The sequence below is a fragment of the Panthera pardus genome, unplaced genomic scaffold, assembly GCF_024362965.1.
Source record: "Panthera pardus isolate Hobbes unplaced genomic scaffold, ASM2436296v1 HiC_scaffold_24, whole genome shotgun sequence".
Taxonomy (NCBI): Eukaryota; Metazoa; Chordata; class Mammalia; order Carnivora; family Felidae; genus Panthera; species Panthera pardus.
The window spans coordinates 59,674,874-59,687,517 of NW_026526810.1; the positions used below are offsets into that span (position 1 = coordinate 59,674,874).

Sequence of the window (12,644 nt, forward strand, 5' to 3'; positions counted from 1 at the left end):
TCTGGGAAGAAATGCTGTATGAGATGTTAAATATCACATAGCCAAGAGTAAGTATGTGAGAATTTAAGTTTTGGCAAATACAGTCTTCTGTGTCTTTGCATCAAAGAGGTCTGTAAACTAAACCTATTTGAGAATCATGAAAAGTGACTACAAGTAAAAAAAAAAAATTGTTAGTTTTGTAAGTGTTAGGATAAGGTAAATTTTGCCTAATTCAATTTCACAGTTAATTCTCTTTGATCTATCACCTTTAGAAACCATTCCTACACATGCTTGCCAGGTTGCTGCTCATGTAAATTGGCAGGATTACATATTCCTTGAGATAACTCAGTGGCCTCCTAATTTCAGTGATCTTTAAAATCTCAGTGGTTTGCAACAAGAAAGGTTTACTTCTCAATGATGGTAAGTGTCCATCCCTAAACAGCTAAAGGCTCTGTTTCAAGACTTAGGCTTATGGAGCAATGACTGATGATTGCCAGTCTCTTGAAACAGGGAAAAGAGGATCAAAGAACTGTGTGCTGGCTCTTAAGGGTTCTTCCCTGAAGTGAATTCTGTCACCTCTGCTCATTTCATTGGCCAGAACAAATCACATGATCACTGAGCAGCAATGGATGGTCTCTCAGCAAGGGACTCCATAGGGAAGGAAACTAGAAAATTTAGTGAACAGTAACAAAAGCTACTACATCTAGTAGATGCAATTTTGCCAATGGATGGAAATCAGGTAGTCTTGAAAAGTCTTGATAAGCCTTAGGAAACAAGAGTCTTTTCTGTAAGATACAAAATTAATAATGAATATTCAATTAGGTCTAACTTACATGGGCAAAATATTCCCATCCATTCACACACATTAGTATTCTGCAATAATAGCATTAGAATATTTCAACTGAATGACAACACTTCATATGCATTTTAAAAGAGAGCAGAATTAAGGACATATAAATTTCCTTTTGCCTGAGAGAGGCAAAGGAGTCAGTGATAAAGAAAAAGAAAGAAAATCCTATAAATAAATCAGGTAGGTTAATTTATGTGTTCTTTATTAATTTATAACTCCATCTTTTTTTTCTCTCTCTCTCTATTTTTTTTTTAATGTTTATTTATTTTTGAGAGACAGAGCGTGAGGAGGGGGAGGGCAGAGAGAGAGGGAGACACAGAATCCGAAGCAGGCTCCAGGCTCTGAGCTGTCTGCATAAAGCCTGATGTGGGGCTCGAACTCACGAATTATGAGATCAACCTGAGCTGAAGTTGGATGCTTAACTGACTGAGCCACCCTGATGCCCACTCCATCTTTTATTTTAAAAATATTTGAGATTTTAGAGAAAGATTCTTCCTAAATATTTTTATTATCAATATTTTGAGATATTGAATCAAATTAATACCCACTACAATTTTCCAAAGAACTTCTTACCTGTAAAAAGCATTCATTTTTCCAAGTCAAAATACAAAATTACATGTACTCAAAATAATTATGTTAAAATTATGTGTGTGTATGTGCAAACAATTAAAAAATTAAATATGGAAAAATTAAAAGAAATGTTTGTAAGGAGATACAGAAGAATATTCTTTTGTTTAATTTCTAGAATTATAATGCCAATTTCATGACAAATTATTTTAAGTATTCACTGTCTATTCATCATCAAACATCGCTTATTATTTTCATTCCATCAGTGTTTATATACTAAATTTTGCTTGCTTAAAAATCTTACCTATTTCATTTGTCATGTTTTTTATTGTAGATAAATTAAATCATAACAACTATATATGTTCTCCTTCCTCATACTTAAATAATTTTCAAATATCACTTATCTTGCAGGTATGTGCAGAGTATGTATCCTGTGTGTATGCACTGAGATACACAGATGAGAAATGAAAAACAATATTAGAAATATGTAAGCACATAATCCAATGTACACATTGCTAAACACAATAAAATTTTGGTAACCTACTAAAATTTTCTACAAAAAACAACACCAACATACAGAAATCTTATTGATGAAATAAAAGCTCAAAGGGAAAAGGACCATAAATAAAACGTTGTTCAATCAAATTCTAATGTATTCTACAATTGCAAAGAAAATGCTCCAACTTTAAATTCTCCTTTCATATGCTAGTTTTTCCAGTTCTTCTTGCAAATTGCTCTACTTCAAAGAAATATCAGGTTTTCCATTAAAATAAACTAGTTTATTTAACTATTCCTGCTGCCATTGAGTCACCTTTTAGAATTTAGTTTGTTGGACTTTTGAATTCATCTAATTACTCAGAATTGCACAGCTGAACAGAGAAAGTTATTCATAAGGCTTTACCTGAGCCATGAGATATTGCTCTGAATGATTGTAGGCTATATATGTTCCATGATGAAAAAGAAATGACAGATGGGCATGATGTTTATGATGCTCCCAATATTTTCAAAGCTGTGGTCGGCCACTTTCAAATGATTGATTTAGAGTCTAGGGCATTTATATGTTTGGACAATATTTTAGGGGAATAAAAATAGGTGTAATATTGAATCTGATGTCATCACATTTTAAGTTCATTTCACAGAGAAGTGCTTAATGAAGAAAATCAGTGGTTGAATATGTATTCTCTACATTTCTTGAGAACTGTTCCTTTCCAGTGAGATTCTCTAAGGAAGATTGTTTTCTTTTTTTAATGGATTATTATTACAGCTCTAGAAATTCAGAATGTGTGAGAGTATACACCATTACTTTTTCAAAATTACAGAGTAGACAGTTTTATGATTCTGAAACACATAATCTGGCTTGAAAGTCAGGAAACCTGGGTTCCAGTCCCAGCTTGGTCACTAACACACTGCGTAGCCAAGCACTAACCACCTGATATATCTGTTTCCGTTCTTTCACTAGTAAATTGAAAAGAAAATATTTTCTTCAACCTATTTCAAAGGGATATTATTAGGATATATGAAACAGAACTTGTTAAAGTACTTGGAGCTTGTCAAAAGAAGAACCATAATACCACACTATAATTATAAAACTGTATATCCCACCAGACCGAAATATCTTCCTAAATAAGAATAGCAATAAATAAAATTATAAAGAAAGAATAAACTTTTTGAATAGGGAATATTAAAAACATCAATTTATCACTTAAGAAACCTCTTAAGTCCTCTGATGCAATTTTATAGACAAAACATCTGGCAATGGAGATTGGAACTGGATGCAGATACTAGTCTTAGTTCCAGTGCATTGAATAGGTAACAATGAACTTCAAGAATTTCATCATCCATCTCCAACTTATTGAGACACCTTGAGAGTACAATCTATAAGACTTGGTTACAGACTGGGGAAACATCAGGGAGAAGGGGAAGTTAAGAATTACCTTGAATACTAAGTAGGTGGAGGATGGTGTCCTCAAAAAGTAACAAACTGGTAGAAATGTGAGTTGGAGTGACTCAGTGGGAGTGTAACATGTCAGGATATTGACCTTAGGTTTGAATGTGTGACATATCAGGATATTGACCTTAGGTTTGAATGTGCTGGAGATGCAGGTGTCCCGAGTTCTTTAAATTAGTTACATCCCAATCATATTTTGGAGGAGTCTCACTTAGCCATGTTAGCTAGAATTTGGAGCACTAGTGTTCTTGATGGAGACCTTCCAAAAAACAGACTTTACCATAGTTTAGTTAATACTTTTTTCCCCCTATACTTTACCATACAGCAGTTAAAAAGAATGAGATAAATCCATATGTAGTGATACAGAATAATGTCTTAGATATATTTGGAAGAACAAAGTAGATGACAGTGAATACAGTATGCTCCCCTTGGTGAAAAATAAAAGTGATATATGCTTATATATTCATAAACTCATTCTGGAAAGATACAGAAAAATGGGTAATGTGTTGCCTCACAGGAAGGGATCTGGGGGACTGGAGATCTGAGGAAGCAGAGAGACTAATTTTATTCCTTACTCTGAAATCTACATTTTCTCATATATATGTATATAGCTTTTTTTTGACCAGTGTTTGCATAGTATATATCTTTTTTCCATCCTTTTACTTTTCATTTGTCTATGACTTCATATTTAAACAGTGTTTTTTGTAAACAGGGTAGTCGGGTCTTGCTTTCTTGTTGAATCTTTCAACCTGTATTTTAAGTGTTTGGACATTGACATTTAATGTGATTACTGATATTGTTAGATTTAAATCTACCAGCTTATTGTTTTGTTTCATTTTTCTCTTCTCCTTTTACTCTTTTTTTCTTACCTCCTTTTGGACTAAGTGAACATTTTTATATGAATTTATCTTCATTCCTTCATGGCTTGTTATAAATATTGTTCTATCATTTGTAGTGTTTGCTTAAGAGTTTGCATGTGACAGATATTGTGACCAGTGCATTTATTAAAAAAAAAATTTTTTTAATGTTTACTCATTTTTATGAGAGAGAGAGAGAGAGAGAGAGAGAGAGACAGAGTGCAAGCAGGGGAGAAGCAGAGAGAGGAGACACAGAACCAGAAACAGGCTCCAGGCTCTGAGTTGTCAGCACAGAGCCTGACATGGGGCTTGAACTCACAGACCATGAGATTATGACCTGAGCCAAAGTCAGTTGCTCAACCAACTGACCCACCCAGGCGCCCCATGACTAGTGCATTTATATACATTTAATCTTCATTTCATAAGGTAAGCACAGATATGCCTCTTTTACAGATCAAGGAAAAACATCTTGCTGAAATTACGAACCAATATCTCAGAACCAAAATTCAAATTCAGGTAAGCCGACTCCAAAACATATTTTTAGGAAAATATTGGAATACCTTTTCAACCTTTGATATGGTCAGAAGTCCATAAAAAGGACACAGGATAAACACTGAGTTGGTACTACATTTAAAATGGTTGAATATACACATGAAGACTTGAAAGGGATAAAGGGTCTAAATGTAAATAATTGTCAGAATTTGGCAATAAAATCAACATATACATTACTGTTATCCTTCTCTATGAAATTGAATCTAGTCAAACTCATCAATCAGAAGAAAAACAGAATAGTGAAGAAATTAACTATCTGCAGAAATAAAGTCTTACCCTTCAGGCAAAGTTTTAAAGTATGCTGCTGATAATATTAATGTGTAATGCAAATTTTCTTTCATATATTTATAACTGACTAGTGCCTGACATCAATACAATACTCAAAAATGTAAGTGCCACTAAAGATGATTTAGGAGGCTTTAGCTCCTCTATAATATCTAACACTAGCCTCAAATAAACTCACAACTTAAATACGAGTATGCTTACTATACAAACACACTTTTAACTACATAGCCACTCGTAAAACATCTTTGATATAGAATTCCAGAACTCCCATTATTGGGGGAAAAGAATGAAAGAAAAGGATGTCTCCACCAATGGATTCTAGTCTCCTTCAAAGTTTAATTCCTATAGTACATATACTCATTCATATACAGATACGCATTTTGAGAAAGTGAATTAATGGAATATAATTTATCAGATAATAAAAATGAACTCTATCCTTACCAGTAACTTACCAATAATTTAAGGTATTAATTACATATAAAAATTTTAACCAATTTTAACTGTATAGTTTGATGAATTTTGGTAATTGCATAACTACTGTTACTAGCAATATGTAGAACAGCACTTTCACACTAAAATGTCTCCTCAAGGCCTTTTGCCCTTAATGACCTCTCCTCACCACTGACACCAGGCAACACTGATTCCCTTTCTGTCACTGGTAGCTTTGTCTTTTCTAGAATTTCATATCAAGGAAATCATACTTAATGCGCTGTAGCTTGTTTTTGAAATTCGTTCATGTTGTGTGTATTGCTGAGCGCTATTCCATGGTATAATTTGTTTATCCACTTACCACTTGATGGAGATTGGGTTACTTTCATTTTCTTATTATAAATAATGCTACGGGGGCGCCTGGGTGGCTCAGTCGGTTGAGCGTCCGACTTCAGCTCAGGTCACGATCTCACGGTTCGTGAGTTTGAGCCCCGCGTCAGGCTCTGGGCTGATGGCTCAGAGCCTGGAGCCTGCTTCAGATTCTGTGTCTCCCTCTCTCTCTGCCCCTCCCCCATTCATGCTCTGTCTCTCTCTGTCTCAAAAATAAATAAACATTAAAAAAATTAAATAAATAAATAAATAATGCTACGAACATTGTTTTTTTTTTTGTTTTTTTTTTGCATAGACACATGTGTTTATTTCTCTGGGGTAAATACCTAGGACTGGAATTGCTGGGTCATAAGGTAAATTATGCTTAGCTTTATACGGTACTGACAAACTGTTTTACAAGGAGGCTGTACCATTTTTGTATTCTTACTAACAGTGTATTAAAGTTTTGGTTTATCCATATCCTTGCCAACACTTAGTAATGTTAGTCTTTATAACTTCAGGTATTCTAGTGGGTATGTGGTGGTATCTCATCGTGGTTTTAATTTATCAAGCAATGTTTTGATGAAAGAATATTTCTAATTTGTGTTTTCCTAGTGGCGAAAGAATCAGCTGACTCATACACATTCTGGTTTATTAATGAGTACTCCATGAAACTATGTAGCTTCCATCAGTTTCCTACCATCTGGTCTACATTGGATAAATAGTAAAGTTGATTTCTAAAATCTATGGAGCTGAAGATCTATGGATCTACTCTTCATACTTTTCTGTAACTTCATCAGAGAATTGGCTCCCTGTGAGACCAACCCTGAGGCAGTCAGGTATCCCATCTCTCTTCCTTCCCTCCTTCCATTCTACCAATCATCTCTTCTTCCAACTATCATTGACTTTATTTACAAACATTTGCATTAATTTTAGAAAACCAAAACAATACAGAAAGGTCTATATATGGAATCAAAAATTCAATTCAATTTTACCACCCAAAGACTGCCACCACCAACACATTGATGATTTTTTTCCAGATCTCTCTTTATGTAAAATAACAATAGACTATGTAATTATGATGGTCTATTTAATTTAATTCTTACAACAACTAGGTGTGGTAGATCATATTTTAATCCCATTTTACAGATAACAAAATTAAAAGAGAGAAAGAAAGAAAGAAAGAAAGAAAGAAAGAAAGAAAGAAAGAAAAAGAAAGAAGAAAGTTTCAGTTAAGTAACTCAAAGTAACAAGCTTAGTAAGTAGCAGTTCTGACATTCAAATTGAGGGAGTCTGACTCCACACTACAAGTATTTAACCGTGATTCTGCACTGTCTCCCATATATATGCCCATGTGTACTTTTTGTATGTTAATGCAATTATACTACATTTCATGCTTATATTTGCATACTAACAAATATATGCATACATCACTCTTTATAATGATGCATGATCTTCTACTGTATGGGTATACTGTGGTATATTTATCATGGTACATTTCTTTAACCAGCCTCCTAATTATTGATATTCAATTTGTTTTCCATTTTTTAATACTATAAACAGCATCACGAGGAATATTCTTGTATATACACTTCTGTATTACTGTACAATTATCTTCTTAAGATAAATTCCTAGAGATGGGAATGCTTAGAGCACATGCACATTAAAGACTTAATGTGTAGTCCCCAATTGCCCTCTAGAACAATTGTACTTACTTCTCCAGCAACCAAGCATGAGATTGTTCCTTTCCCCGTATTCTTGCCGACATTGGTATCTTCACCAGCTTTTCTTCTTTGAAATCTTTGTTAACCTGACAGTTAAGAAATGAGATTATATGGTTATTTCATTTCATTTATTTATTAATGGGGCTAAATATTTAGCCTTTGAAAATACACAAGTAACACACATATATTCATCTAAGTCAAACAACATAGATGTATATGAATCAAAGAGTAGAAGTCCTATCTCCCATTTTTTCTCATCAGAAGTATCATTGTTAACAGCTTAGGATGTAACTTTGTAAAGCCTTTAATATCTACTTACATATGTATGCATATATATATGTTTAATTTTCCTTCAGTACAAATGGAACATCTGCAACTTGCTTTTTATGCTGAAAGTATATCTTAAAGAATTCTTCATTTTTCTTTAATTGTTACACAGTATTTCACTGTGCAGAGGGACCATAATTTATCCCATTCTGTTGATGAAATTTAAGATATATATATATCACACACATTTAGTTCCTACTTTAATTCCAGGACTGTTCTAGAAGTGAATAATACAAAGTTCCTGCCCTGATGAGATTTCCATTTTGCAAATAATGCTGCATTGGCACATACTTGTATATTTTTGCACATATGAGTACAAGATATTTCTGTAGGAAAGGACATAAAAATTTTTAATTTTATAAATAAACATAATGGATTATCAATAAATGCTGGTTGAATAAAGGAATAAAGATTACTCTCTAAAGCTACTCTCTAAATCATAAAATTAATAATAAGCAGATATGCCTTATTTGGTGTGAAAACAATTAAAATTTTAAAAATTAGTTTTCTGGGCATCTGGGTGGCTCAGTTGGTTAAGCATCAGACATCAGCCCAGGTCATGATCTCATAGTGCGTGAGTTTGAGCCCCGCGTCCAGCCCTGTGCTGACAGCTCAGAGCCTGGAGCCTGCTTCCGATTCTGTGTCTCCTTCTCTCTGCCCCTCCCCAACTCATGCTCTATCTCTCTGTGTCTCAAAAATGAATAAATGTTAAAAAACTTTTTTAATTACTTTTCAACATTAAAACAAAAGGAGTTAACTAAAATGAAGATTTATGTCATTTCTTGGAAAATCAGAAGGTCTGGTCCTTCTGATTGGGTCCACATTTGCACAGCTGAAGCCAAGTGAGGAATGAGTAGTGGTTTGCCAAAGTCCTCACTATCCTGTTGTCTTATACCAGGCTACTTTACTCATTTATGTTACCTGCCTGGCTCCTATAGCTTTTGAATTTCATGTTACCCATTATGAAGCAAAGAAAAAACATATGTAAAGGCAACAGAATGACTCTCAGGCCTGGAATGTTTAACAATGACTTCATACAACATATTAATTCATATAATACAACAATTTGTGTCTTTAAGAAAAAGCATCGGTCAGCTTGGGAGCACAGAAAAAGGAAATTCAGGAGGTGAATGATGGCATTGTCCTTCCAAACATATCTTGGAAACAGGATATTTTAGCCAGAAAACCAGCTGACCATTTCAGTGGCAGATAGAGTATAGAGGTTAAAAGCATAGACTTTAAAGTTAGACTGACTGGGTTGGAATCCTGGTTCTGACATTTACTAGCTATAGGACTTTGGGCAGTGCAATGGACTGAATGCTGAAGACCTAAAATCCAATGTGAGGGTGTTTAGAGGCGGGGGCCTTTAGGTGGTAATTAGATCATGACATTGGACCCTCATGAATGGGAATAGTACTTATAAGAAGAGACTCTCTCCACTCTGTAAGGATACAGCAGTCTGTTAACCAGGAAGAGCGCTCTCACTAGAACATGACCATGGTGGCATCCTGAGCTTGGACTTCCCAGCCTCCAGAATTGTAAGAAATAAATGCCTGCTGTTTAAGTCACTGGGCTATGATATTTTTTTTTTAAAGCAGCCCAAACTCACTAAGATAGGCAGATTATTTAGCTTCTTTCTACTCAGCTTCCTCATCTGCAAGTGGGAATGACACTGTATCCTACTTCATAGATTTGCTGCAAGATTTAATTGAGTCACCATACATAAAATACTTAGAGGATTGCCCAGCCCATATAAGCTGCCATTACTAATATAGATGGATCAGATACTCATATAATGATGCCCTTAAATTTATGCTTCAAATAAGTACTTAATTCTTTTTTTCCTAAGTTCTTACCAAGAAACCTTCCGATGGCTTCCTGATACGGCATAATGAAATCCTTAAGGCCTCTGAGAATAACTACCTGCAGAGTTTTCGATTTGATTATCTGAGTCTTTATCAATCAGTACATCACTGAGATGTGCTGCCAGGAAAGCAGAATTCAGTGACAGCTTGCAACTTTTTATTACCAGCAACAGTGTTTGGCTATGGAGAGTTTCTTTTAAGTACCCTGGCAAGGGATTGAAATTATTCTGAGTTTGATTTCCTATTCACCTATTTTGTTGGCTCTACAAATGAATCCATAGTCACTCAAATGTAAGAGTTTGAGACTGCAGGAAGTGAGCTCACAATGCCTTTAAAATGCGAATCTTGGACAAGTCATTTCAGTATAATAAATAGTAATTACTTTATACTGATATAAAATTCATTAACTTGTTGACATTGACTAGGCTGCAGTAACCTTTACACTATCCATATAGAACGCTATGCACATAGAGGTCTTGCTAAGCCAACTTTTCTTGAAGTTTCAACAAATTATTGTAGGCAAATGGATATTACTAATTAAAAATAAGTTTTCCCTATTAACTTATGAGTCTTCTTAAAAACACTTTGTCAGCATTCAATGAGTACACTACTAGGTTTAAGATTAATATATTGTTTTTGATTTAAATTAAAGCATTTCTTTAAAATACTGTTTATTATGTAGATTTTTCACAAATTCAGATGGACTCTCCTTCAAATATAATTCTAAGTGTGAAGGAACCCTTCATTCTACATTTCTTACTCCAAAGGGACACGGTGTGAAACAAGTAGTGTAAACATTGTTGCCCCTCATTATGTGACTCTATGAAAGCCATTTTGCCTCAGTGTGGCAGTCATGGAGGTGACCCACTCAGATATCCTTTCAAAAACACCTGCTGCGGGAAGCATGGATGACAGACACCTTTCAACTGCCACACTTTTGGATCCGCTATGGAATTCACCGAAGGCCATGCCTTTCCAGGCTGCTCCCAGACTTGGATTGAACAGAGAGGATACTAACCTGGCCTTTCTTGTCTGCAATGACTCTACTAGCAGTGCTCACTCTATAAGCAAAGAATCCCATCCAGCAGAGTATTCATAAAGAATAAAAAAAAAAACCCACTTCACAGAGGATGAGGTACAGAAGTGGGCCCATATCCATGAAATCTAATTGTATCACATACTGGACTATTTACATGAAGCTGGCCTTATAGAGTACTGGAAAGGCCTACTGAAGTAACAGCTAAATCAGCAGCTGAAAGACAATACTCTACAGTGAAGGTGCACCATTCCTCAGGATACACTATAGGCACTAAGTCAGAGATCTCTGTATGACAGTGTGTTTCCAATAGGAAAGCTATCTGGATCTGGGAACCAAAGGGTGAAAGGAAGAACAGCTTCATTTACAATCACTCTCAACGACCCACTGGGGAACATTGTGTTTCACCTCCCACAACTCTGGGCTGGGCAGAGTTAGCAGTTCTAGTCTTTAAGGTTTTCTCTCTTGCCAGGGGGTACAACACTGATATATTGAACTAGAAGACATTTAGTAGTAGGGCATTTTTAACCCTTTGCACCCAGGGGCAGGCAACTAAGGATACTTGACTCTGATTAGCAAGAAGAGATGGGACTGCTTTCACACAGTAGAGACGAGGAAGAATACAGGTGGAGCACAGGTGGTCAACTTGGGTGCCTCTTGACATTCCCTTGCCCAATGGTAACTGTGAATGGACACATGCAACAACCCCAGAGTAAGAAGGATATGATGACCAAAGTCTACAACCCCTTAGGAATGAATGTTTAGGTCATATCACGTCTATTCCTCAATTCCCTGTCTCTTTTCTGCCGAGTACAGGGAAGGCACCTTCTATGAGGGAGTTTTATCCCTTGTTTTCAGGAATAAAGAGGGTCAGAGTGCCCTTCCCATGTCTGCTATTTCTCAATGCCTTTAATTTAAAATAATCAATACATTGAAGCAACATATTTTGGGGTGACATGCTCTAAACTCCTCCTGTTTTGTTGCCTGTTTGTAAGGTCCAACTGTTCTTCCTGCTCTGTTTTGCCCATCTTTGAAATTCAGTCCTCATTGTAGCATTTACCCTGTGGGTTCAATTCATGGGCCCCTTGCTATAGGCATCACATAACTTGTTACTTTCAAAATATGCCATCTTGTATTGCGAATATCTGTTTAATGTATTTGTCTTATCTCCCCAACTAGACAACAAACACTTTAAATAGTTGACTCATTTGTTAAATACCCACCATCTCATAATTTTAAAAATGCATCATTTTAATAATTTATTTTATTATTTTTATTTTGGAGAGAGAGCACACAGATGAGCAGGGGAGAGGGGCAGAGGGATATATATACACACACACATACATATATATGTATATATATATATGTACATACATATATATACACAGCCTATATATATATATATATATATATATATATATATATGTATGTCTACACACACACACACACACACACACACACACAATTCCAAGCAGCCTCCATGCTCAGTGGAGCCAAATGGGGGGCTTGATCCCAGGACCCTGGGATCATGACCTGAGCTGAAATCAAGAGTCAGCTGCTCAACTGACTGAGCCACCCAGGGGTCCAATAAAAATGCATCATTTTAGATGGTGAAACTGGTATGCAGACTGTCATTGCTGTAGTCACTCATCATACCAAGAGTACTGGAGTTAATGAGAACATTATAGTATAATTAAATTGAATGATTATTTTATGCTGGGCATGATTCTAAATTCCTTACATATATTAATTTAATGCATGACATTAGTATCATCCTTCATGGTTTTCCTTCTTTCGTAACTCACATCTAACCCATCCAATTCAATGAACTCTTTCAAAGTAGTATTTTGAACTTA

The 12,644-nt window shown here is 35.3% G+C and overlaps 1 long non-coding RNA gene across 2 annotated transcripts in view; it reads right to left on the reverse strand.

Annotated features, from left to right (window-relative positions):
- The window catches only part of LOC128772971 (uncharacterized), a 78,104-nt gene that overhangs the window by 63,537 nt on the left and 1,923 nt on the right, over positions 1–12,644 (reverse strand). For both annotated transcript variants that reach the window (XR_008417125.1, XR_008417124.1), the window contains exon 2: positions 7,552–7,646. This is a non-coding gene — a long non-coding RNA (uncharacterized LOC128772971). The remainder of the gene's footprint in view (positions 1–7,551; positions 7,647–12,644) is intronic.